General features: G+C 50.2%; 1 long non-coding RNA gene across 1 annotated transcript in view; it reads left to right on the forward strand.

Moving 5' to 3' along the window:
• Positions 1 to 24,573, forward strand: part of LOC140387164 (uncharacterized) — a 38,480-nt gene extending 13,907 nt beyond the window's left edge. Inside the window, exons 2-3 of the long non-coding RNA XR_011933748.1 lie at positions 22,532 to 22,575; positions 24,412 to 24,573. This is a non-coding gene — a long non-coding RNA (uncharacterized lncRNA). The remainder of the gene's footprint in view (positions 1 to 22,531; positions 22,576 to 24,411) is intronic.
• Positions 24,574 to 27,306: the final 2,733 nt, after the last annotated feature.

Below are 27,306 nucleotides of genomic sequence, written 5' to 3' on the forward strand. Positions count from 1 at the left end.
GCGGATGAGGGGGTCTGTGGAAGGGTGCGGGGGTGTATTGAGAGATACCTGGAGGTCAATGACAATGGTGAGGTCCAGGTGGGGGTAGTATGGGAAGTGCTGAAGGCGGTGGTTAGGGGAGAGCTGATCTCCATTAGAGCCCACAAGGAGAAACAAGAGGGCAAAGAAAGGGAGAGATTAGTGGGGAAGATTTTGAGGGTGGATAAAAGATATGCGGAGGCCCCAGACGAAGGACTATATAGAGAAAGGCGAAGACTTCAGACGGAGTTTGACCTGCTGACCACAGGAAAGACAGAGGCACAGTGGAGGAAGGCACAGGGGATGAGATATGAGTATGGGGAAAAGGCGAGCCGGCTGCAGGCCCACCAACTTCGTAAGAGGATAGCGGCGAGAGAGATTGGGGGAGTTAGGGATGAAACGGGAACTATGGAGCAGAGAGCAGGAAGGTAAATGAGGTGTTTAAGACCTTTTATGAGAGGCTATATAAGTCCCAACCCCCGGAGGGAAAATAGGGAATGCTACATTTTCTGGACCAACTAAGGTTCCCGAGGGTGGAGGAGCAGGAGGTGGCAGGTCTGGGGGCGCCCATCGAGGTGGACGAGGTGACTAAGGGACTGGGGACCATGCAAGCAGGGAAGGCCCCGGGACCAGACGGGTTTCCGGTGGAATTCTACAGGAAATATGTGGACCTGTTGGCCCCGCTGTTGGCGAGAACCTTTAACGAGGCCAGGGAAGTGGCGATACTACCCCCGACAATGTCGGAGGCGACGATATCATTAATCCTGAAGCGGGATAAAGATCCGCTGCAATGCGGGTCATACAGGCCTATCTCACTCCTAAATGTAGACGCCAAACTGCTGGCAAAAGTGCTGGCGACAAGGATAGAGGTTTGCGTCCCAGAGGTGGTGCATGAAGACCAGACAGGGAAGGTAAAGGGGAGACAACTGAATGTCAACGTTCGACGGCTGCTGGGGGTGATGATGACGCCCCCAGCGGAGGGGGAGGCAGAGATAGTGGCGGCGATGGATGCGGAGAAGGCATTCGATAGGGTGGAGTGGGAGTATTTGTGGGAGGTGCTGAGGAGGTTTGGGTTCGGGGAGGGGTTTGTCAGATGGGTCAGACTCCTATATGGGGCCCCAGTGGCAAGTGTAGTCACAAACCGTCAAAGATCGGAGTATTTTCGGCTACACAGGGGAAGCAGACAGGGGTGTCCCCTGTCCCCATTACTGTTCGCATTGGCAATTGAACCACTGGCCATAGTGTTGAGGGACTCTAAGAAATGGAGGGGGGTGGTTAGAGGGGGAGAGGAGCATCGAGTGTCACTCTACGCTGATGACTTACTGCTATATGTTACGGACCCTGTAGAGGGGATGCCAGAGGTTATGCAGATATTGAGGGAGTTAGGAGATTTCTCGGGATACAGGCTAAATATGGGGAAGAGCGAGCTTTTTGTAATACACCTCGGGGACCAGGGAAGAGGAATAGACCCCCTGCCGTTAAGGAGAGTGGAAAGGAGCTTCCGATACTTGGGGATCCAGGTAGCTAGGAACTGGGGAACTCTACACAGACTTAATCTGACGCGACTGGTGGAGCAAATGGAGGAGGATTACAAGAGGTGGGAAATGCTGCCGCTCTCATTGGCGGGCAGAGTGCAGGCGGTAAAAATGATGGTCCTCCCGAGGTTTCTTTTTGTGTTTCAGTGTCTCCCCATTCTGATCACAAAGGCCTTTTTCAAAAAATAGACAGGAGCATTATGAGCTTTGTGTGGGCAGGGAAGACCCCGAGGGTAAAGAGGGGGTTCCTGCAGTGCAGTAGGGATAGAGAGGGACTACTACTGGGCCGCCAATGTGGCGATGGTTTGTAAGTGGATGACGGAGGGAGAAGGGGCGGCGTGGAAGAGGCTGGAGATGGCGTCCTGTAAAGGAACGAGCCTAAAGGCGCTGGTGATGGCGCCGCTGCCGTTCTCCCCGAAAAGGTATACCACAAACCCAGTGGTGGTGGCAACCTTGAGGATCTGGGGGCAGTGGAGGCGACACAGGGGGGTGACGGGTGCCTCGGTGTGGTCCCCGATCAGGAATAACCACAGGTTTGTCCCAGGAAGGATAGACGGGGGAATTCCAGAATTGGCAACGAGCAGGAATTAGGAGACTGAGGGACCTGTTTATTGACGGGACGTTTGCGAGCCTGGGAGCGCTGGAGGAAAAATATGAGTTGCCCCCGGGGAATATCTTCAGATATATGCAAGTGAGGGCGTTTACGAGGCAACAGGTGAGGGAATTCCCGCAGCTCCCGACACAGGGGATCCAGGATAGAGTGATTTTGGGGTATGGGTCGGGGAGGGCAAAGTGTCCGAAATATATCAGGAGATGAGAGCTGAGGGGGAGGCGCTGGTAGAGGAGCTGAAGGGAAAATGGGAAGAAGAGCTGGGGGAGGAGATTGAGGAGGGGCTGTGGGCTGATGCCTTAAGTAGGGTAAATTCCTCGTCTTCGTGTGCCAGGCTTAGCTTGATTCAATTTAAGGTTCTACATAGAGCACATATGACGGGAGCAAGAATGAGCAGGTTCTTTGGAGTGGAGGACAGGTGCGGGAGGTGCTCGGGAAGCCCGGCGAACTACACACACATGTTCTGGTCGTGTCCGGCATTGGATGAGTACTGGAGGGGAGTGGCAAAGGTGATCTCAAAGGTGGTGAAGGTCTGGGTCAAGCCAGGCTGGGGGTTAGCGATATTTGGGGTAGCAGAAGAGCCGGGAGTGCAGTAGGCGAAAGAGGCCGATATTCTGGCCTTTGCATCCCTGATAGCCTGGCGAAGGATCCTACTTCTGTGGATGGAAGCAAAACCCCCCGGCGTGGAGGCCTGGACAAACGATGTGGCAGGGTTCATAAAGCTGGAACGAATGAAATTTGCGCTGACAGGATCGGCTCAGGGGTTCTCCAGGCGGTGGCAACCGTTCCTTGACTATCTCGCGGAACGTTAAGGGAAAATAGATTGACAGCAGCAGCAACCCGGGGGTGGGAGGGGGGGGGGGGGGAGGGAAAAGGGGGGGCGTCACTTTGTTAGTTCACTATATTATTTAAGTAATGTTATTTATCAGTTATTGTATTATTTTTATGTTGATTTGTAAAAACAGAAAAATCTTGTTTGAAAACTTTAATAAAATATATATTTTTAAAAACTTTGCATCCTTACCCCTCATCGAATCTCCCCACTGCTGCCTCACGGAGCCGAGGACCCGGGTGCGATCACAGCCTCGGGACACTGTCCATTTGGAGTTTGCACATTCTCCCCGTATCTGCATGGGCCTCACCCCCACAACTCAAAGATGTGCAGAGTAGGTGAATTGGCCACGCTAAATTGCCCCTTAACTGGAAAAAAGATAATTGGGTACTATAAAAAATGTTTTAAATCTTCCCATCCACCAGACGTGACGTCAAGCTGATGCAAATTACTACTGCCTTTTAAAAATGGGAAACATGTGCCATGATCTTCGAGCGGGAGGAAGCAGGTGAGTACTACTGTCTCCACTGAGCACCAGTGGGTCTAAGTGGACAAAGTCCACTGGCCAACTCCGGAGATGGTAGAAGGGACACGGGTGTGTCCGAGGGGAGAGGGAGCTGTAGTTTATGGGGGTGGTCCTAAAAGCTGCTGCCTGTTGCTCAAATGTGCTTATCGGGCTGTGTTAGTCTGTTGTCTGTGGTATGGGGAGTATGGGGCCGGTGTGGCTGTGGGCCACATGATGTGTGGTTGGGCTATGATGAGAGTCAAGAAGCCGGCCGAATGAGCTGGGTGGATGTGACACCAAAAGAGAACACAACGTGCAGCTGCAGGGTGGGGGGAGTACAAACTCAGGAGTAGCTGCTCAGGAGCTTTAGTTGCTGAGAGGCATGGCAGCAATGTGATCTCGTAATGATGCAACCTGAGTAGGAAGGGTGCCTATTAGCTTTGCCCCTCCCTGAAGCACAAAGCAATTGTGCCGGCCCCCCATTCCTGAGACTTATGCTCATCAAACTAATTGACCATCAAGAGTTAGCTGCCCACAGACTCAAAGTCAATGAATGTGATGTGTACTCAGGGTTCAGGGCTCAATGCTTGGCTGCACGGGATCAAGAGGCACTGACCCATGATCCCCGAGGCGGACATCACTGTCCAGTAGACCATGGACATTAGGGATTTGTGAGCATGTAGAACCCTCAATAACGATGCAAGAGAGTAGAATGGTAATGAAGGCTTTAATAAGCTGAGAACTAGCCTGATGCCGAGACGGGTGCTTACTGGGTGCCGCCTACAGAGCGGCCCCTTATATACGACTCCCTGGTGGACGGAGCCAGATACTGAGCCCCCAGGGTTCCAAGCCCGGTCTTAAAGGGGACATCACCTTACATGATGATAAGGGAAAGTAACACAGTAACCATTCATCACATTCACCCCTGTTTCCAAAAAATGCAAAGTCTGGCGGGGGTGAATTAGAATCACAAGTCTATTCGTTTCGGTAGCCTGATTGTCCTCATCAACCTCCTCAGCTCGGGCGGTGGTGCGGCGGACACGGAAGTCTTAGGTGAGGGTACATCCGGGAGCACGGTGGTTGGAGCTTTGGTCCAGGTCGGGGTAGGGGGTCGGGGCGCAGGGGGGATAGCTGGGGCCGGGGGTAGCGGTGCCGGCACCAGCGGGGAGTGTGGAGGGGGGGGGGCACTAGGGGGCGCGCACGGTCGGTGTCCACCGATGGAGAGGGGGACCGGGGGAGGCATCAGTGGGTGCCAGGTCCTGCAGACCGTGAGAGGGGAGGCATCTGTAGTGGGGGAACCAGCGGGTGCCAGATCCCGGAGGGAAACCATGTCTTGCCTGCCGTCAGGGTGCTCGATGTAGGCGTATCGGGGGTTTGCATGTAGCAGTCGGATCCTCTCGACCAGGAGGTCCGTTTTATGCTCCTCGCGTGCCACCGGAGAAGAACAGGTCCCGGAGTCGTCAGCCAAGGTGGAAGCGAGACCCCGGAGGTGGACTTCCTGGGGAAGACAAACAAGCGGTTGTGGGGGGTCTCATTCGTGGCCGTGCAGAGGAGTGACCTAATGGAGTGTAGGGCATCGGGTAGGACCTCCTGCCAGCGGGTGGTTGGGAGACTTCTCGACCGTAGGGCCAGGAGGACAGCCTTCCAAACTATCGCGTTCTCCCTCTCCACCTGCCTGTTTCCCCACGGGTTATAACTGGTCGTTCTGCTCGAGGTGGTGCCCTTGCTGAGCAGATACTGACGCAGCTCATCGCTCATGAACGATGTACCCCAGTCGCTGTGGATATAAGCGGGTAAACCAAACAGGGTGAAGATGCTGTACAGTGCCTTAATCACAGTGGCCAAGGTCATGTCGGGACAGGGGACAGCGAATGGGAAGCGGGAAAACTCGTCGATGACGGTTAGGAAGTAGGTATTGCGGTTGGTGGATGGGAGTGGACCTTTGAAATCCACGCTTAGTCGCTCAAAGGGCCCCGAGGCCTTTACGAGGCGAGCCTTGTCTGGCCGGTAGAAGTGCGGTTTGCACTCTGCGCAGATCTGGCAAGCCCTGGTCATGGCCTTGACCTCCTTGGTGGAGTAAGGTAGGTTGCGGGACTTGATAAAGTGGGCGAGGAGGGTAAGCCCCGGGTGACAGAGGTCATTGTGGATGGCCCGCAGGCGATCCTCCTGCGCGTTGGAGCACGTGCCACGGGACAGGGCATCTGGGGGCTCGTTGAGCTCCCCTGGACGATACTTGATATCGTACGTGTAGGTGGAGAGTTCGATCCCCCACCTTTTATCATTTTTAATTTTGATTTAATCATTTTAAATTTTGCCCCGTTGTGCGTTATCAAACACGAAGGCTACCGACCGTTGGTCGGTAACGAGGGTGAACCTCCTACCGGCTAGGTAGTGCCTCCAATGCCGCACGGCCTCCACAATGGTTTATGCCTCCTTTTCGACTGGAGAGTGCCGACTATCGGAGGAGTGAGGGTCCGGGAGAAGAAAGCTACTGGCCTGCCTGCCTGGTTGAGGGTAGCAGCCAGGGTGATGTCTGGCGCATCGCTCTCTACCTGGAAAGGGGTGGTTTCGTCCACCGCGCGCATAGCGGCCTTGATGTTGTTGGCCTTGATATGGCTGAAGGCCGACCGGGCCTCAGCCGTCTGGGGAAATGCCATGATCTTTATGAGTGGGCGGGCTTTGTCCGCATATTTGGGGACCCACTGGGCGTAATAGGAGAAAAGCCCAAAGCACCGTTTGAGGGCCTTGAGGCTACAGGGGAGGGGAAGTTCCTTAAGGGGGCGCATGCGGTCGGGGCCAGGACCTAGGACACCGTTTTCCATGACGTACCTGAGGATGGTTAGTCGGGTTGTGTGGAAAACGCATTTTTCCTTGTTATATGTCAGGTTGAGGGCTCGGGTGGTCTGGAGGAACTTTTCAAGGTTCGCGTCATGGTCCTACTGATCATGGCCGCAGATGGTGACATTGTCCAAGTATGGATATGTAGCCCGCAAGCAGTACTGGTCCACCATTTGGTCCATCGCCCTCTGGAAGACGGAGACCCCATTTGTGATGCAGAAGGGGACCCTGAGGAAGTGGAAGAGCTGGCCAGCTGCTTCGAAGGCAGTATAGGGGCGGTCTTTCAGTCGGATAAGGAGCTGGTGGTCGGCGGATTTGAGATCGACAGTGGAAAATACCCGGTATTGAGCGATCCGATTTACCATTTCTGCTATTCGAGGAAGGGGTACGCATCAAGTTGTGTGAAGCGGTTTATGGTCTGGCTATAGTCCACGACCATCCGTTTCTTTTCCTCGGACCGTACTACCACCACTTGTGCCCTCCAGGGGCTGTTGCTAGCCTCGATGACTCCCTCTCCCAGTAAACGCTGGACCTCTGACTTGACAAAAGTCATGTCTTGGGCACTGTACTGCTGGCTCCTGGTGGCAACGGGCTTACAGTCGGGAGTGAGGTTCGCGAATAGAGAGGGGGATGCGACTTTCAGTGTCGCAAGGCTGCATACCGTGAGGGGGGACAAGTGTCCGCTGAACTTCAGTGTCAGGCTTCGGTGGCTGCACTGGAAATCCAGCCCAAGCAGCAGGGATGCACAGAAGTGAGGGAGGATATAAAGTTTGAAACGAGCGTATTCGACGCCCTGGATCGCGAGGTCCGCAATACAATACCCCTTGATTTGGACCGAGTGGGATCCGGAGGCGAGGGCTATGGTTTGGGATGCGGGATGGGTGCGCACGGAGCAGTACCTTACCGTTTCTGGTGGATAAAGCTCTCCGTGCTCCCGGAGTCAAAGAGGCAGGGAGTGTCGCGCCCGTTGACCTGGACCTGCATCATGGAATTCTGCAGGTGTTTTGGCCACGTTTGGTCGAAGGTGATCGCTCCCAGTTGCGGGTAGTCCGAGTCCTCAGCCGAGTCGGATTCACAAAATGGCCGCCGCCTTCGGCCGCACGTGCTGGGTCGAGAAGATGGCCGCCGCCATGATTCGCACGAGGCAGATGACACGATAGAAGGGGGCGTGTCTGGTCGGTGCGCAGCCGGGTTGCGAGGCCTGCGGGCCTGTGAGCCTGATTTTCAGGCCTGGTGATCTTTTTGTTTCTGGGCCTTGGGCCTGGCCAGGCAGACCCTCGTGAAATATCCCTTCTTCCCACAGTCGCTGCAGATGGCGGAGCGGGCTGGGCAGCGTGGACGTAGGTGCTGGCCCTGCCCACAGAAATAGCACTGTGTGCCCCCAGTCTGGGCGGATCGCCGCGCGATGCAGGCCCGTAGCGTGGCTGAGTCTGGGGAAGTCCGAGGGGGGCTCGCAGGGTCCACGGGGTACGTGCCTAGATTGTGGCGGGCCACTTCCAGCGAGCATTACTGTGTCCTGGAGGTCTTTTGCTCCATTTTCGAGGAGTCGCTGCCGAATATAGGTCGAACGGATGACGGACACAAAAGCGACTCGGATGTGCAGGTTCATATCCTGATGATTGCAGTTCCTGGCGATCGTGGTGAGCTTTTCCAAGAATTTGTCCAGCGTTTCCCCTGAGCGCTGCCGGCAGGTAGAGAGCAGATGCCGGGCATGTACCTCGTTTAGGGGTTTGACGAACCGCTTGCGTCGGATCTCGACCGCCGCGTCGTAAGTAGTCGCCTTCCCGATCGTGGCGGAGATTCTGTGATTCACCCGGGCGTGGAGTAGGCGCAGCTTGCGTGGCCCTAGGACGAGAGTCTCCAAGGAGTCCAGGTAGGCCTTGAAGCAGCGGAGCCAGTGCTTAAAAATTTATTTTGCCTCCGGTGGCTGTGCTTCCAGGTTGAGCTTCTCTGGCTTGAGACCTGCGTCCATCCTAACGTAGTTCAGCTTATTAAACTGTAATACCCTCAATAACGACGCAAGAGAGTAGAACGGTAAAGAAGGCTTTAATAAGCTGAGAACTAGGCTTATGCCGAGACGGGTGCTTACTGGGTGCCGCCTACAGAGCGGCCCCTTATCTACGATTCACTGGTGGGTGGAGCCAGAGGCGGAGTCCTCCAGGGTTCCAAGCCCGGTCGTAAAGGGGGCATCACCTTACATGATGATAAGGGTACAGTAACACAGTAACCATTTATCACAGAGCATGTAAACCTTCTGTCAGAAACCCCAGTGTTAAAGAGCATAAGGGAGGGAAGAACCAGACAATAGGCCAAACGTGGGTCTAAGCAGGCGAGGGCATAGGCTGGGGCCTGTTATGGAGTTGGGAGGGTATCTGCGCTGTGAGTGAACGGTCTCTGCCGGATAAGGTCTGGGTTGGCTGCTTCCAGGTGCAGGAGGCCAATGGGTGATGATGTTATCCGGCGGCGACACCAACCTGACTCTCTTTTTCTCTCTCATCCCTCACATGGAGCCAGTGGAGCTAATAATTCTCCTGATTACAGCATTGGAGGAGCACAGATTCTGGCAGCAATGTACAGCGGTGCCCAGAGAAGATCCAGCAGCAGGAGACCAGGGGGTCGCAGGGTACGCTCAGGGGCCGAAGGCCGCACCAACTATGCAGTGGGCACAAAGGTGCAGCAGGACACCAAGGGCTTGCAGGATTCGTGTCTCTTTCATGGAGCTGACAGACATGTGCTGCAGACACCAGGGAGACTGTACGATGTCTGTGCCACAAACCTGTGGACATGGCATCAGGTGGCTGTGAAGGACACATGTTCATTGTGACCGTTAAGGTCACCGCAGCCATCTACCTTTATGCTACGGGGTCCTTCCAAGGCTCCCCGGGGGACCTGTGTGGCATATCGCAGGCATCCACCCACAAGATGCACTTCATGCTCGAGCTGTGGACGTTATACATTTCGACCTGGACCGGCAGGACAAGTGAGCTACTGGCTTTGGCATCGTAGCTGGTTTGCTACAAGTGCAGCGGGCAATCATGAAAATGCAGACCTTTCACCTCACAAAAGGATGTGCCAACATGCTAGTTACAATCTTGCATGGAGAATGTAATGAAGATTGAGAAGACCAAAGTTTATATGAGGTGAATTGGAGTTTTGGCAAAGGAACTGAGAATAAGACGCAGGGTAATAAATGTCATCAGACTGTTTCCTGGGATTTGTGCATGAACCTAAGTAGAAAAAGCAAAAATATTCAGCTTCAGAGCAAAGAGGAACTTGGGGGGAATTTGAGAATGCAGATCTTGTTATACTGGGACCTTGGGTGAAAAGGAACCCACACAAAAAATATATATTTACTTTATCACACCATTAACATTTCACAACACACCTTAAAAGCATGATGAATTATAGAATGCAGTGAGCTGTACACTCAAGGTTCAGGACAAGGCATGACATTTCTGAGATGGAGCAGAACTCCTAACTTTCAGTTTACTGTGAACCTGATCCTGTTTCAAATCTTTGGATCACGATTATTTGCACAGGGGATATATAGGAAGGAGAGCGGCAAGGTCAGACCAGCACCATGCCAAGGCATTATGAGCTAGCCATTCCTGCTGAATATGCTTTAACGGTTAAAGAATGCACACAAGTTCCAAATTGTCATCAGAAAACTCTCATTTGACGAACTTATGGGTCCCTCTTCTGCTGGGGCCAGGTGTTAAGTTGCAGGTACTTGCAGCATTGGAGGCAGAACTGGCAGAATTGCTGAGGATGGTTCCCTCTGTTTTGATGGTATCATTTCTGGAGCGGTCGGTACAGGGCAGGGATGATGGATGGGTGGGAGACTTGCGTATAAATTGATATAGTGAAAAGACAGGGTAGATCAAGTGTAGTGGATAAGTGCTGTCCGTTTATCATTCTCGTCAAAATGCCGAAAGCACTTTGGATAATATCATCAGGCAGGCGAGTGAGGGTATTCAAAATACCCTGAAACTATGTTACCTGGTTTTTCTAATTTGTACAGTGACACAGGGTGGCACGGTGGCGCAGTGGTTAGCATTGCTGCCTCACGGCGTTGAGGACCCAGGTTCGATCGCGGCTCCAATTTAATCCCCCAGCATCACCAATTCAGGGAAGTCACCAATCCTATTGTGATATTCTCCAATGCATTGAAGGCCATGGTGGCAGAGTGGTAATGTAACTGAACTAGTAACTTGGATTTGCAGCCTAATGCTCTGTGGACATGGGTTCAAATCCTTCCAAGGCAGCTGGTGGAGTTTAAATTCAATTGATAAATCTGGAATATAAAGCTGGTTTATAGTCTACCATGAAACCGTCATCAATTGTTGTAAAAGCCCATAAGGACGGTGGCACAGTGGTTAGCACTTCTGCCTCACAGTGCCAGGGACCAGGGTACAAATTCGGCTTTGGGTGACTGTGTGGAGTTTGGACGTTCTCCCCGTGTCGGCATGAGTTTCCTCCGGGTGCTCTGGTTCCTTCCCTCTATCCAAAAATGTTCAGGTTAGGTGGATAGACCGTGCTAAATGATTCCTTTGTGTCCAAAGATGTGCAGGATGGGTGGGGCGGGGGATTGGGCCTAAGTAAGGTGCTCTTTCAGAGAGCTGGTGCAAACTTGATGGGCCGAATGGCCTCCTTCTGCACTGCAGAGATTCTGTGGATCACTATGGATGTCCTTTAGAAAAGGAATTTTTTATCCTTACCTGGTCTGGCCTACATGAGACTCCAAACACACAGCAATGTGGGTGACTCTTAACTGCGCTCTGAAATGGCCTGACAATTAAGTCACTCAGTGCAAGGCCAATTAGGTAAAAGCAAATTACTGCAGATGCTGGAATCTGAAACGAAAGAGAAAATGCTATAAAAGCTCAGCAGGTCTGGCAGCATCTGCAGGGAGAGAAAAGAGCTAACTTTTCGAGCCCAATGACTCTTTGTCAAAGCAAGGGCAATTAGGGATGGGCAATAAATACTGGCCCTCCCTGCGACGCCCGCAAAGCAGGCATTTTACTAAGCTCTAATAAATTGTTTGTCCAGGTTTCTGCCCTGTTTTAGAAGGTTTTCGCAAGCATTTCTAAAACCAGTAAACATCTATTCCCATTTTCCAGTATGAATGTAGGGAGCAGGTCATACCTCAAGGTATATGATTGCATGGAATTCCTTTGAAGATATCTGAGAGAAACAAATTCACTGTAAACTCTTAAATGCCTCAAAAGTTTTTTTCCATAAACAAACACTGCCATTTTCCTTGATAAAGCAGACACAGTCTTGATGGATGAAATCCAGAAGAATCTTTGCAATTTGCACATTATCATACAAGCTACGTTCTTTATTTTCAGCATTGATCATGAGGTACAGCTGAAGTAGGACAAAGTGTCCTTTCCATTTAGTCAGTGATGGTACAATCCCCTATCCTCATGATCATTCAGCAAGTGAATCATTCCGGCACGTGATGTAACAGGAAGTGTGAATGTCGTTAAAACTGCATTCAGTGCAATCAACCACGTATGCTGTTGTCCTGATGTTAGACTTAATTTACTTTCCATTAGAAATGGGACACATTATTTTTGGAACAAACAACTTATATATCTCAGTTTATTTCTCATTTGTAATTGCACCCCTATGTATGTGTTGATCAAGTGAATAACAATAATATCTCCCAATTTAATATTATCAGTGATTGAAGTTAGGGGATATTCTCTTCTCTCCTATTTATAAAATCTGCCGTGGCTGATTTTTCCTCTTGGTCCTACTGTCGTAGAAGTTTAATTGACTATTTATTCTGACGTATATTAGAGGTCTGATGTTATAATATTTCAAGTTGTATATTTTTCTTAATAAAATACTATTGTAGTTTCTCATTCAATAATTCACTCTGCAACATTTAAGGAATAATAGGGACAAAGCAATTACATTAAAATCTTTTATACGATCATTATAAATGGCGGGAAGAGAGAATCCCGCCGGCAGTGAATGGCATAGAACATAGAACATAGAACAATACAGCGCAGTACAGGCCCTTCGGCCCACGATGTTGCACCGAAACAAAAGCCATCTAACCTACACTATACCATTATCATCCATATGTTTATCCAATAAACTTTTAAATGCCCTCAATGTTGGCGAGTTCACTACTGTAGCAGGTAGGGCATTCCACGGCCTCACTACTCTTTGCGTAAAGAACCTACCCCTGACCTCTGTCCTATATCTATTACCCCTCAGTTTAAGGCTATGTCCCCTCGTGCGAGCCATTTCCATCCACGGGAGAAGGCTCTCACTGTCCACCCTATCTATCCCTCTGATCATTTTGTATGCCTCTATTAAGTCTCCTCTTAACCTTCTTCTCTCTAACGAAAACAACCTCAAGTCCATCAGCCTTTCCTCATAAGATTTTCCCTCCATACCAGGCAACATCCTGGTAAATCTCCTCTGCACCCGTTCCAAAGCCTCCACGTCCTTCCTATAATGCGGTGACCAGAACTGTACGCAATACTCCAAATGCGGCCGTACCAGAGTTCTGTACAGCTGCACCATGACCTCCTGACTCCGGAACTCAATCCCTCTACCAATAAAGGCCAACGCTCCATAGGCCTTCTTCACCACCCTATCAACCTGGGTGGCAACTTTCAGGGATCTATGTACATGGACACCTAGATCCCTCTGCTCATCCACACTTTCAAGAACTTTTCCATTAGCCAAATATTCCACATTCCTGTTTTTCCTTCCAAAGTGAATCACCTCACACTTCTCTACATTAAACTCCATTTGCCACCTCTCAGCCCAGCACTGCAGCTTATCTATATCCCTCTGTAACCTGCTACTTCCTTCCACACTATCGACAACACCACCGACTTTAGTATCGTCTGCAAATTTACTCACCCACCCTTCTGCGCCTTCCTCTAGGTCATTGATAAAAATGACAAACAGCAACGGCCCCGGAACAGATCCTTGTGGTACTCCACTTGTGACAGAACTCCATTCTGAACATTTCCCATCAACTACCACCCTCTGTCTTCTTTCAGCTAGCCAATTTCTGATCCACATCTCTAAATCACCCTCAATCCCCAGCCTCCGTATTTTCTGCAATAGCCTACCGTGGGGAACCTTATCAAACGCTTTGCTGAAATCCATATACACCACATCAACTGCTCTACCCTCGTCTACCTGTTCAGTCACCTTCTCAAAGAACTCGATAAGGTTTGTGAGGCATGACCTACCCTTCACAAAGCCATGCTGACTATCCCTGATCATATTATTCCTATCTAGATGATTATAAATCTTGTCTCTTATAATCCCCTCCAAGACTTTACCCACTACAGACGTGAGGCTCACCGGTCTATAGTTGCCGGGGTTGTCTCTGCTCCCCTTTTTGAACAAAGGGACCACATTTGCTATCCTCCAGTCCTCTGGCACTATTCCTGTATCCAATGATGACATAAAAATCAAAGCCAATGGTCCAGCAATCTCTTCCCTGGCCTCCCAGAGAATCCTAGGATAAATCCCATCAGGTCCCGGGGACTTATCTATTTTCAGCCTGTCCAGAATTGCCAACACCTCTTCCCTACGTACCTCAATGCCATCTAATCTATTTACCTGGAGCTCAGCATTCTCCTCCACAACATTATCTTTTTCCTGAGTGAATACTGACGAAAAATATTCATTTAGTATCTCGCCTATCTCTTCAGACTGTACACACAACTTCCCATCCCTGTCCTTGACTGGTCCTACTCTGTCCCTAGTCATTCGCTTATTCCTGACATACCTATAGAAAGCTTTTGGGTTTTCCTTGATCCTTCCTGCCAAATACTTCTCATGTCCCCTCCTTGCTCGTCTTAGCTCTCTCTTTAGATCCTTCCTCGCTACCTTGTAACTATCCATCGCCCCAACTGAAACTTCACACCTCATCTTCACATAGGCCTCCTTCTTCCTCTCAACAAGAGATTCCACTTCTTTGGTAAACCACGGTTCCCTCGCTCGGCACCTTCCTCCCTGCCTGACCGGTACATACTTATCAAGAACACGCAGTAGCTGATCCTTGAACAAGCTCCACTTATCCAGTGTGTCCAAAACTTGCAGCCTACTTCTCCACCTTATCCCCCCCAAGTCACGTCTAATGGCATCATAATTTCCCTTCCCCCAGCTATAACTCTCGCCCTGCAGTGTATACTTATCCCTTTCCATCCTTAACGTAAACGTCACCGAATTGTGGTCACTGTCCCCAAAGTGCTCACCTACCTCCAAATCCAACACCTGGCCTGCTTCATTACCCAAAACCAAATCCAATGTGGCCTCGCCTCTTGTTGGCCTGTCAACAAACTGTGTCAGGAAACCCTCCTGCACACACTGTACAAAAAACGACCCATCTAATGTACTCGAACTATATCTTTTCCAGTCAATATTTGGAAAGTTAAAGTCTCCCATAATAACTACCCTATTACTTTCGCTCTTATCCAGGATCATCCTCGCCATCCTTTCCTCTACATCCCTAGAACTATTTGGAGGCCTATAGAAAACTCCCAACAGGGTGACCTCTCCTTTCCTGTTTCTAACCTCAGCCCATACTACCTCGGAAGATGAGTCCCCATCTAGCATCCTCTCCGCCACCGTAATACTGCTCTTGACTAGCAGCGCCACACCTCCCCCTCTTTTGCCTCCTTCTCGGAGTTTACTAAAACACCTAAACCCCGGAACCTGCAACATCCATTCCTGTCCCTGCTCTATCCATGTCTCCGAAATGGCCACAACATCGAAGTCCCAGGTACCAACCCATGCTGCCAGTTCCCCTACCTTATTTCGTATACTCCTGGCATTGAAGTAGACACACTTCAAACCACCTACCTGAACACTGGCCCCCTCCTGCGACGTCAAATCTGAGCTCCTGACCTCTATACTCTCATTCTCCCTTACCCTAAAACTACAATCAAGGTTCCCATGCCCCTGCTGCATTAGTTTAAACTCCCCCAAAGAGCACTAACAAATCTCCCCCCCAGGATATTTGTGCCCCGCAGGTTCAGATGTAGACCATCCTGTCTGTAGAGGTCCCACCTTCCCCAGAAAGAGCCCCAGTTATCCAGAAATCTGAATCCCTCCCGCCTGCACCATCCCTGTAGCCACGTGTTTAATTGCTCTCTCTCCCTATTCCTCATCTCACTATCACGTGGCACGGGCAACAACCCAGAGATAACAACTCTGTTTGTTCTAGTTCTGAGCTTCCATCCTAGCTCCCTGAAAGCCTGCCTGACATCTTTATCCCCTTTCCTACCTATGTCGTTAGTGCCAATGTGGACCACAACTTGGGGCTGCTCCCCCTCCCCCTTAAGGACCCGGAAAACACGATCCGAGACATCACGTACCCTTGCACCTGGGAGGCAACATACCAAACGTGAGTCTCTCACGCTCCCACAAAATCTCCTATCTGTGCCCCTGACTATAGAGTCCCCAATTACTAATGCTCTGCTCCTCTCCCCCCTTCCCTTCTGAGCAACAGGGACAGACTCTGTGCCAGAGGTCCGTACCCCATGGCTTACCCCTGGTAAGTCCCCCCCCCCCACAAGTATCCAAAGCGGTATACTTGTTTCTCAGGGGAACGACCGCAGGGGGTCCCTGCACTGACTGTTTTTTCCCCGTCCCTCTTACAGTTACCCATCTTTTTTCCAATCTTTGGTGTAACTAATTCCCTGAAGCTGCTATCTATGACCCCCTCTGCCTCCCGAATGATCCGAAGTTCTTCCAACTCCAGCTCCAGTTCCCTAACTCGGTCTTGGAGGAGCTGGAGATGGCAGCACTTCCTGCAGGTAAAATCAGCAGGGACACTAACGGCATCCCTCACCTCAAACATCCTGCAGGAGGAACATTGCACTCCCTTCCCTGCCATTCCTCTAACTTTCTACCAAGATCTGGCTAACAACTAAATTTAAAAAAATTTTATATATAAAAAAAAAATATTATTAATAACAATAATAAAATATGGTACTTACCTCACACCAAAGGGTTTTATTATTAGGTTAGAGGAGGAGGGCGGGTGGGAGACACTACACGTGTAGTGTCTCGGGTTTCCTCTCCACCAGAATATATTGGTGAGGGTCTTCCCAGAAGTCCGCGGGTCGACTTCCTGTTCCCACCTTAAACACTAGAATTTTTAAAAAATTATATTTAAAGGAGAAACTTACCTCACAGAAATCACTTCCGCACTGCCCCCGCTGAAATGGACTAGCCTGCTCCGCTCCTGCTGAAATCGACTTGGCCTACAAGGTAAGTAAGTTGTTAATCTGTACTCACCTCACCACAGACAGCGACCTTTTAAATGGTCCCCTCTGCCTCGCAGCCCCCGCGCTTTTTCAAAATTCCCGCGCTGATTCTAAGGTCCCAGCTCTCACTCCCAAACTCAACAGCTGACCTGCAAGGTAAGTAAGTTAATCTGTACTCACCTCACCACAGACAGTGACCTTTTAAATGGTCCCCTCTGCCTCGCAGCCCCCGCACTTTTTCAAAATTCCCGCGCTGATTCTAAGGTCCCAGCTCTCACTCCCGAACTCAACAGCTGACCGGCAAGGTAAGTAAGTTGTTAATCTGTACTCACCTCACCACAGACAGCGACCTTTTAAATGGTCCCCTCTGCCTCGCAGCCCCCGCGCTTTTTCAAAATTCCCGCGCTGATTCTAAGGTCCCAGCTCTCACTCCCGAACTCAACAGCTGACCTGCAAGGTAAGTAAGTTAATCTGTACTCACCTCACCACAGACAGCGACCTTTTAAATGGTCCCCTCTGCCTCGCAGCCCCCGCGCTTTTTCAAAATTCCCGCGCTGATTCTAAGGTCCCAGCTCTCACTCCAGAACTCAACAGCTGACCTGCAAGGTAAGTAAGTTAATCTGTACTCACCTCACCACAGACAGCGACCTTTTAAATGGTCCCCTCTGCCTCGCAGCCCCCGCGCTTTTTCAAAATTCCCGTGCTGATTCTAAGGTCCCAGCTCTCACTCCCGAACTCAACAGCTGACCTGCAAGGTAAGTAAGTTGTTAATCTGTACTCACCTCACCACAGACAGCGACCTTTTAAATGGTCCCCTCTGCCTCGCAGCCCCCGCGCTTTTTCAAAATTCCCGCGCTGATTCTAAGGTCCCAGCTCTCACTCCCGAACTCAACAGCTGACCTGCAAGGTAAGTAAATTAATCTGTACTCACCTCACCACAGACAGCGACCTTTTAAATTGTCCCCTCTGCCTCGCAGCCCCCGCGCTTTTTCAAAATTCCCGCGCTGATTCTAAGGTCCCAGCTCTCACTCTCGAACTCAACAGCTGACCTGCAAGGTAAGTAAGTTAATCTGTACTCACCTCACCACAGACAGCGACCTTTTAAATTGTCCCCTCGGCCTCGCAGCCCCCGCGCTTTTTCAAAATTCCCGCGCTGATTCTAAGGTCCCAGCTCTCACTCCCGAACTCAACAGCTGACCTGCAAGGTAAGTAAGTTAATCTGTACTCACCTCACCACAGACAGCGACCTTTTAAATGGTCCCCTCTGCCTCGCAGCCCCCGCGCTTTTTCAAAATTCCCGCGCTGATTCTAAGGTCCCAGCTCTCACTCCCGAACTCAACAGCTGACCTGCAAGGTAAGTAAGTTGTTAATCTGTACTCACCTCACCACAGACAGCGACCTTTTAAATGGTCCCCTCTGCCTCGCAGCCCCCGCGCTTTTTCAAAATTCCCGCGCTGATTCTAAGGTCCCAGCTCTCACTCCCGAACTCAACAGCTGACCTGCAAGGTAAGTAAGTTAATCTGTACTCACCTCACCACAGACAGCGACCTTTTAAATGGTCCCCTCTGCCTCGCAGCCCCCGCGCTTTTTCAAAATTCCCGCGCTGATTCTAAGGTCCCAGCTCTCACTCCCAAACTCAACAGCTGACCTGCAAGGTAAGTAAGTTAATCTGTACTCACCTCACCACAGACAGCGACCTTTTAAATGGTCCCCTCTGCCTCGCAGCCCCCGCGCTTTTTCAAAATTCCCGCGCTGATTCTAAGGTCCCAGCTCTCACTCCCGAACTCAACAGCTGACCTGCAAGGTAAGTAAGTTGTTAATCTGTACTCACCTCACCACAGACAGCGACCTTTTAAATGGTCCCCTCTGCCTCGCAGCCCCCGCGCTTTTTCAAAATTCCCGCGCTGATTCTAAGGTCCCAGCTCTCACTCCCGAACTCAACAGCTGACCTGCAAGGTAAGTAAGTTAATCTGTACTCACCTCACCACAGACAGCGACCTTTTAAATGGTCCCCTCTGCCTCGCAGCCCCCGCGCTTTTTCAAAATTCCCGCGCTGATTCTAAGGTCCCAGCTCTCACTCCCGAACTCAACAGCTGACCTGCAAGGTAAGTAAGTTGTTAATCTGTACTCACCTCACCACAGACAGCGACCTTTTAAATGGTCCCCTCTGCCTCGCAGCCCCCGCGCTTTTTCAAAATTCCCGCTCTGATTCTAAGGTCCCAGCTCTCACTCCCAAACTCAACAGCTGACCTGCAAGGTAAGTAAGTTAATCTGTACTCACCTCACCACAGACAGCGATCTTTTAAATGGTCCCCTCTGCCTCGCAGCCCCCGCGCTTTTTCAAAATTCCCGCGCTGATTCTAAGGTCCCAGCTCTCACTCCCGAACTCAACAGCTGACCTGCAAGGTAAGTAAGTTAATCTGTACTCACCTCACCACAGACAGCGACCTTTTAAATTGTCCCCTCGGCCTCGCAGCCCCCGCGCTTTTTCAAAATTCCTGCGCTGATTCTAAGGTCCCAGCTCTCACTCCCGAACTCAACAGCTGACCTGCAAGGTAAGTAAGTTGTTAATCTGTACTCACCTCACCACAGACAGCGACCTTTTAAATGGTCCCCTCTGCCTCGCAGCCCCCGCGCTTTTTCAAAATTCCCGCGCTGATTCTAAGGTCCCAGCTCTCACTCCCGAACTCAACAGCTGACCTGCAAGGTAAGTAAGTTGTTAATCTGTACTCACCTCACCACAGACAGCGACCTTTTAAATGGTCCCCTCTGCCTCGCAGCCCCCGCGCTTTTTCAAAATTCCCGCGCTGTTTCTAAGGTCCCAGCTCTCACTCCCGAACTCAACAGCTGACCTGCAAGGTAAGTAAGTTAATCTGTACTCACCTCACCACAGACAGCGACCTTTTAAATGGTCCCCTCTGCCTCGCAGCCCCCGCGCTTTTTCAAAATTCCCGCGCTGATTCTAAGATCCCAGCTCTCACTCCCGAACTCAACAGCTGACCTGCAAGGTAAGTAAGTTAACCTGTACTCACCTCACCACAGACAGCGACCTTTTAAATGGTCCCCTCTGCCTCGCAGCCCCCGCGCTTTTTCAAAATTCCCGCGCTGATTCTAAGGTCCCAGCTCTCACTCCCGAACTCAACAGCTGACCTGCAAGGTAAGTAAGTTGTTAATCTGTACTCACCTCACCACAGACAGCGACCTTTTAAATGGTCCCCTCTGCCTCGCAGCCCCCGCGCTTTTTCAAAATTCCCGTGCTGATTCTAAGGTCCCAGCTCTCACTCCCGAACTCAACAGCTGACCTGCAAGGTAAGTAAGTTGTTAATCTGTACTCACCTCACCACAGACAGCGACCTTTTAAATGGTCCCCTCTGCCTCGCAGCCCCCGCGCTTTTTCAAAATTCCCGCGCTGATTCTAAGGTCCCAGCTCTCACTCCCGAACTCAACAGCTGACCTGCAAGGTAAGTAAGTTAATCTGTACTCACCTCACCACAGACAGCGACCTTTTAAATGGTCCCCTCTGCCTCGCAGCCCCCGCGCTTTTTCAAAATTCCCGCACTGATTCTAAGGTCCCAGCTCTCACTCCCGAACTCAACAGCTGACCTCACCACAGGCAGCGACCTTTTAAATGGTCCCCTCTGCCTCGCAGCCCCCGCGCTTTTTCAAAATTCCCGCGCTGATTCTAAGGTCCCAGCTCTCACTCCCGAACTCAACAGCTGACCTGCAAGGTAAGTAAGTTGTTAATCTGCATACCGCTGAGAAACACGCGGCTGGGAAACCGGAGAATCCAGCCCCAGCTGTACCTTTTAAATGGGACTTTATTTAGCTAATCTACTAATGCCTCGGTTTTAAAAAGCTCAACTTTGGGTTCAAATCCTTCAATGGACTCATCTCTTCCTCGCTCTGCAATCTCCCCAGCCCAACAATTTTGGACTCTTGTGTATCACCTCCCCCTCCCACCCCAACATTTCTTTTGTCCACCACTGGTGGCTTTGGCATCAGCCATATGGACACTAATGTAAGGAATTCTCTGCCTTTAGCTCTTCATTTCTCCACCTCTCTCTTCTCCTTTTAGACCCTCCCTACAATCGACCATTTTGGCAAAGATGTTTGTCACCTTTCTTAATAACTTCTTCATTGGTCCAGTGTCAACTTTTGTTTGGTTGCCTTCTTGCGAAGCACCCTGGGATGTTAGCCTACATTAAGGTTGCTATACACATGTAAGTAATTGGTTGTTACTTAGGAGAGCTACTGGAAGCATTTTTTGCCCCTGAAATATCACCACATAGACTAAGGCAGGTATTTTCTGAATATAACGGGCGGGATTCTCTCAGCCCGGGGCCAGGTTGGAGAATCCCTGCGACCGGCGCGAAGCGCGCCACGCAGCCCCGACGCCCCAATGCCGGTACGCGATTCTCTGCAGAGTGGAGAATCGCCGCCATTGGCACCGGCATGGTTGGCACGGTGTCCATGCGAACCCCCGCTGATTCTCGGCCCGGGATGGGCCGAGCGGGCGTCGTTAAAAAGCCGAGTTGCACCGGCGCCGTCTACACCTGCTCTCAGCCGGCGGGAACGCGCCGTGGAAGGGTCGAGGATGGCCTGTGGGGGAGGGGGGTCCAACCCCAGGAGGGGCCTCCAATGTGGCCTGACCCGCGATCGGGGCCCACCGATCGGCGGGCCGGCCTCTCTGGCTGGGGACCTCCTTTCTTCCGCGCCGGCCCCTGTAGCCCTACGCCGTGTTGCGTCGGGGCCGGCGCATTGAAGGGAGCCACTGCGCGTTGGCGCCGGTGCCACTGCGCATGCGCGGATCCCGCGGTGCCCAGTTGATGCCAGGGCCAGAATTCCTGAGGGTTGACGCCGTTGAGAAACGCGATAGCGTTTTCAACGGCATCAACACTTAGCCTCAGGATCACAGAATCCCACCAAAGTCCTTTATAATTTTGGAACATTGAAACTTAAATTAATCTGTCTTCCCCTCCTCTTGAGCTCAATGCCTGGTTTTGGTTCCACACATACCGACAAGACCACAGTCATCAAGCAGATGTAGCTCTTGCTTTTAAACTATGTGCCTAGCCAATGAGAATCAACAGGGTATTTAAATATGTAGCCAATCTCTGAGCTGTCTGGACAATGATTGAGTGAAAGGAAGGCGAAAGTAACAGCCCAGCTCATATTATATCGACAGAGCCCTGGAATTTAATCCAATTTAGGGTCCATGCACCCTAAATTATCCTCCAATTTCTTCTATTAATGATCTAGCCTGTCAGTAATAAGCTCATTGGACAGTAAGTGTATGAAGGACAAGAAGAAATAGTTTATAAAATCAATTATAGGTGGATAGATAACACACAAATGCAATACAAGTAGGATGCAGGGTCTCCTGTGTGACAACCTCAACTAACACCAACAGAATGAAATCCTGAATGGAGCAGGAATGGGCAAAGGGTGGGGCAGCACAGTGGCTAGCACAGCTGCCTCACAATGCCAGGGACCCGGGTTCAATTTCGGCCTTGGTTGACTCGCTGTGTGGAGTTTGCACGTTCTCCCCATCTCTACTGGGTTTCCTCCGGGTGCTCCGGTTCTTCCCATAGTCCAGAAATGTGCAGGTTAGGTGGATTGGCTGTGCTAAATTGCCCCTCAGTGTCCAATGGTTGGGGTTACTGGGATAAACTGGGGGATTGGGCCTCGGTAGCATAGTCTTTCGAAGGATCAGTGCAGACTCTATGGACTGAATAGCCTCCTCCTGCACTGCAGGGATTCTATGATTCTAAGATGCTTGATCAGAGGAAGGGTGGAAGTGGAGAGTGAGTGAGACACACCACAGCCAGACGAATAGGAGGAGTGGTGCTGGTTTGAAACTATTTTGGCTCCTTGAAATTGCTTAAACATGCATTCTAATGATACTAATGGTGAACTGTATTTCATTGTCCACAGTGATTCCACACAGAGACTGGGGTTGTTCTCCATGGAGAAAAGAGGTAAAGCGAGGATTTAACCAACGGGTTCAAAATTACCAAGGAGTTTTACAAAGTAAATGAAGCTTTTGAACTCGCTTCCCCAGAGAGTAATGGAGACAGGTTCATTGAATATTTTTAAAGCAGACGTGGGTAGATTCTTGACTAACAAGGGAGTCAAAGGTAGATGTAACGTGAAGTTGAGGCCACAATCAGATTAGCAGGCTCAATTGGTCAAATGGCCTGCTCCTGCACAATGAAATGAAATGAAAATCGCTTATTGTCACAAGTAGGCTTCAAATGATGTTACTGTGAAAAGCCCCTAGTCGCCACATTCCGGCGCCTGTTCGGGGTGGCTGGTACGGGAACATCAGAGACCCCTCCCCACGACAGCACCAATATTAGGCACACTCCCACCACAGTGTCAACACCCCCCCCCCCCCACCTCCCCCCCCCCCCCCACCATAACACAATGCCAACATCAGGCTCCCTTCCCCCTTTGCAGGCATCGGTGCTCTCTCCGCTCCTCCCCAACCTCTTCATAGCCATCGGGGCGCCCCTCCACCCCCCCTCCCTCCCACAATCGCAGTCTTGGGGGCACTCTCCCCCCTCTGACCACCCCCACAACCGCAGTCTTGGGGTACTCACCCAACCCCCCTCCAAAATCACAGTCTTGGGTCATCCCCTCCCTTCTAGCAGCACGGTAGCATAGTGGGAGCAGCACGGTAGCGTAGTGATTAGCACAGTTGCTTCACAGCTCCAAGGTCCCAGGTTTGATTCCCAGCTGGGTCACTGTCTGTGCGGAGTCTGAAAGTTCTCCCCGTGTCTGCGTGGGTTTCCTCTGGGTGCTCCACTTTCCTCCCACAGTCCAAAGATGTGCGGGTTCGGTGGATTGGCCATGCTAAATTGCCCTTAGTGTCCAAAAAATGTGAAGCGGGGGGTTATTGGGCTACAAGGATAGGTAGATACGTGGGCTTCAGTAGGGTGCTCTTTGTAAGGGTCAGTGCAGGGTCGATGGGCCGAATGGCCTCCTTCTGCACTGTAAATTCTTTGATTCTATGATTCTACCTCCCCTCCCCACACACACACACACACACACACACAACTGCAGGCCAGGCTCGGGAGAAAACACCCCCTGATCAGAACTGCACAGAGGTCTTATGATCTGTAATGCACCCTCTGAACGGGTGCTGGAAGAAGATTTTTGTTTCTTTGTTCTTTCATGAGGGATGGACACCACTGGCAGCTAACATTTATTGCACATTCCTAATTACCCTTGAACTGTGAGACCATTTCAGAGGGCCAGTTAAGAGTCAGCTACATTGTTATGGGTCTGGAGTCACATGTAGGCCAGACCCGGTAAGGATAGCAGATTTCCTTCCCATTTAAAAAAAAAAAATTTAGAGTACCCAATTCATTTTTTCCAATTAAGGGGCAATTTAGCATGGCCAATCCACCTACCCTACAGATCTTTGGGTTGTGGGGGCGAAACACACGCAAACACGGGTAGAACGTGCAATCTCCACACGGCAGTGACCCAGAGCCGTGATCGACCCTGGGACCTCAGCACCGTGAGGCAGCAGTGCTGGCCACTGCGTCACCGTGCTGCCCTCATATTTCCTTCCCTAAGGGTGAACCAGTGGGCTTTTTTCTGACAATGGCTTCATGGTCACCGGCGGTCAAAAGGCATCTCGACAAATGCATGGATCGGATGGGGATAGAGGAATACGGCATGAGGAAGTGCTGAGGTTTTTGGCCAGGAGTGGTATCATGACCGGTACAGGCTTGGAGGGCCAAAGGGCCTGTTCCTGTGCTATCTTGTTCTTTGTTCTATTACTGAGATAAGTTTTTCTATTCCAGATTAATACAGGACTTGAATTTAAATTCCACCAGCTGTCTTGCCCCTGGATAATTAGCCCGGTTCTCTGGATTACTCGTCCAGTGACATTACCAATATGACACCATCTTACCAATTCATGTAGTAACTTTGTCAAGGGGACTTGGATGCATACTTGAAAAATAAAATATTGCACCAATGCTGCAAGATTCAATGATTCTAACCTTCTGACTGAGCTGGATTATACACATGGAGAGGCAGAGTGGACAAAAACACAAAAATTATTAACAAAAATTAGAAAGAAAGCTCCACAGACTACAATTCTACAGTGATCTCTAAAGGTCAAATGTGTTCAAGTACTCCAGTATCTATGGCCCGATATAAACAAAATGCCACTCCCAAAACCTTTTGTAATAAGTTGATAAAATGCACACAGGTGATAATGCTGCCCCATTCCCACCTTTTGTTTTGCTATAATTACACCTGTCACCGTATTTGCAATGTGTATGCTTTCACGCATTGTTGTTAGACAAGTTAAACTTTGGCTCCATTCAAACAGCCTCCCAGTCTGTGTTGTTTTTACACAGCCAGCATGGCTGCTACAACTGGCTGAAACACCCCTAAGTCAGGGAAAAGAATTGCTATGAGCTCCTGCTGCTGATCATTATCCGGTCACACTTATTGGAAGTGCCCTGAGTGTAGATGTCAATAAAAGAGGATTTAACATGATTCTAATATCCTTGCGTCAATTACAATGAGGAGCAGGAAATGGCTGTTTGAGTGAGATACTGAGGCATGGAAAAGCGCTCATCAAATGCAGCAAAGAGCCAATCAACACCATTGAGACCTAAGCGATAGGGAGAAAGCTTATCATGAAAAACAATAATTCTAAACAAATTTTAATCACTCAAACGTTACCATTAGTTTTGATTTATACTCTAATAGAAAATTAGAATATTAAAATATAAAAGCACTATGGGCGCGGTTTTTCAACCACGTTGCAGCTGGCTCTGTGTCGGATGCGACAGGGTGAGTCGCAGGAGAGGCCCAAATAGGGCTTTGGTACAAATCAACCGACGCTCGGCGCCATTAGGCCCATTTATATAGCCCAAAGCCGTAGTCACCTGGCGCCAGGGTGACAGTGGCCGTGCGGCCTCAGCAGGTTTCCACAATCGTGGATGAGGCGTGATGGCACTTCAAGGGGTGGGGGGGTCCGAGTCCATTAGAGCCCTTGGGTGGTCGGTACCAGGGCAGGGTACTATCATGGCACTCCATCTGGCACCCAGTTGCCTTGGCATTGCCAGTATGGCACATTAGTAGTGCCACCCAGGTACCTTGGCAGTGTCAGGTTTGCACTACCAGGGTGTGCAGGTAGCACTACCAGGCTGCCAGGGGCACTTCCATGGTGTCACGATAGCAGCGCAAAGGTGCCCAGGTTGGCATTGCTGAGTGTCAGGGCCTGGGGGTCCATGCCAATGAAAGGGGACGCAAGGGTTTGAGGGGGCCACCCAAAGATGTGGGGGCTGAAGGGAGGGGGTCCGGAAAGCGGCTGGGTAGGGGGGATGGTAGAGGGCGGATCCTGATAGGGTGGGGTAGAGATTGGGGCAGCCTTTCAAAATAGCAACCCAAACTGTGAGGAGCCGGTCTGGCTGGCAAGCTCCGCTCCCCGTGCCGGAAAAATTTCAAAGTGTGGCCTCGGCAGGAAGAAACTCCCGAGGCCCCAAAAAATGGCCATGTGCCATTGCATAGCGGTATCAATGTCAACATTGCAGCCATCGCCAAACATCTTGCAAAACATGCCCGAAGCCAGACTTTGAATTTTTTCTGGTGATTCGCACTCTACAATCATAAACCTTTTGCTTCCAGATTAGCGATTTTAATTAATTTTTAAAGAAACCTGTTGTTAATGAAAATGGAAAACCATGCACTGTGATTTCAGCATTAACACTTGGGTCTCCGAATATCCATAATCGTACAAAAATGTCCCCTGAATGGTTGGTTAGGTACATCAATGTATTACAAGTGACGCGTAATGGCCTTTAATGTTTGTTGGAAGCAAGATAAATAGCTTTGTTTATGTGCAAGCTTTTGGAAACATTATCTCATAAGTATGTCTACTATGTACTGTAGCAGTGAAATTAAAGTAGCGATGACACCAGTGTTATTTAGATCAACATGCACTTCAGAGTATCTCCCTGGATTTAAGTGTTTCTAACAACTTGCATGAATACTTCTTAGCAAATGATAGTTGATTTCCAAGAAAAATTTAAGGACGTGTTCATTTGCAATACATGAATGATGAGGCTCTGAACAAGTTTGGAAAGAAGGAGCAAAACAAGATACTGAAAAAAAAACTTTAATGCTAAGATTTATATAAATGATTTGGAGGAAAATGTAACTGGTCTGATTAGTAAGTTTGCAGACGACACAAAGGTTGGTGGAATTGCGGATAGCGATGAGGACTGTCTGAGGATACAGCAGGATTTAGATTGTCTGGAGACTTGGGCGGAGAGATGGCAGATGGAGTTTAACCTGGACAAATGTGAGGTAATGCATTTTGGAAGGGCTAATGCAGGTAGGGAATATACAGTGAATGGTAGAACCCTCAAGAGTATTGAAAGTCAAAGAGATCTAGGAGTACAGGTCCACAGATCACTGAAAGGGGCTACACAGGTGGAGAAGGTAGTCAAGAAGGCATACGGCATGCTTGCCTTCATTGGCCGGGGCATTGAGTATAAGAATTGGCAAGTCATGTTGCAGCTGTATAGAACCTTAGTTAGGCCACACTTGGAGTATAGTGTTCAATTCTGGTCGCCACACTACCAGAAGGATGTGGAGGCTTTAGAGAGGGTGCAGAAGAGATTTACCAGAATGTTGCCTGGTATGGAGGGCATAAGCTATGAGGAGCGATTGAATAA

Source organism: Scyliorhinus torazame, chromosome 12, assembly GCF_047496885.1.
Source record: "Scyliorhinus torazame isolate Kashiwa2021f chromosome 12, sScyTor2.1, whole genome shotgun sequence".
NCBI classification, from domain to species: domain Eukaryota; kingdom Metazoa; phylum Chordata; class Chondrichthyes; order Carcharhiniformes; family Scyliorhinidae; genus Scyliorhinus; species Scyliorhinus torazame.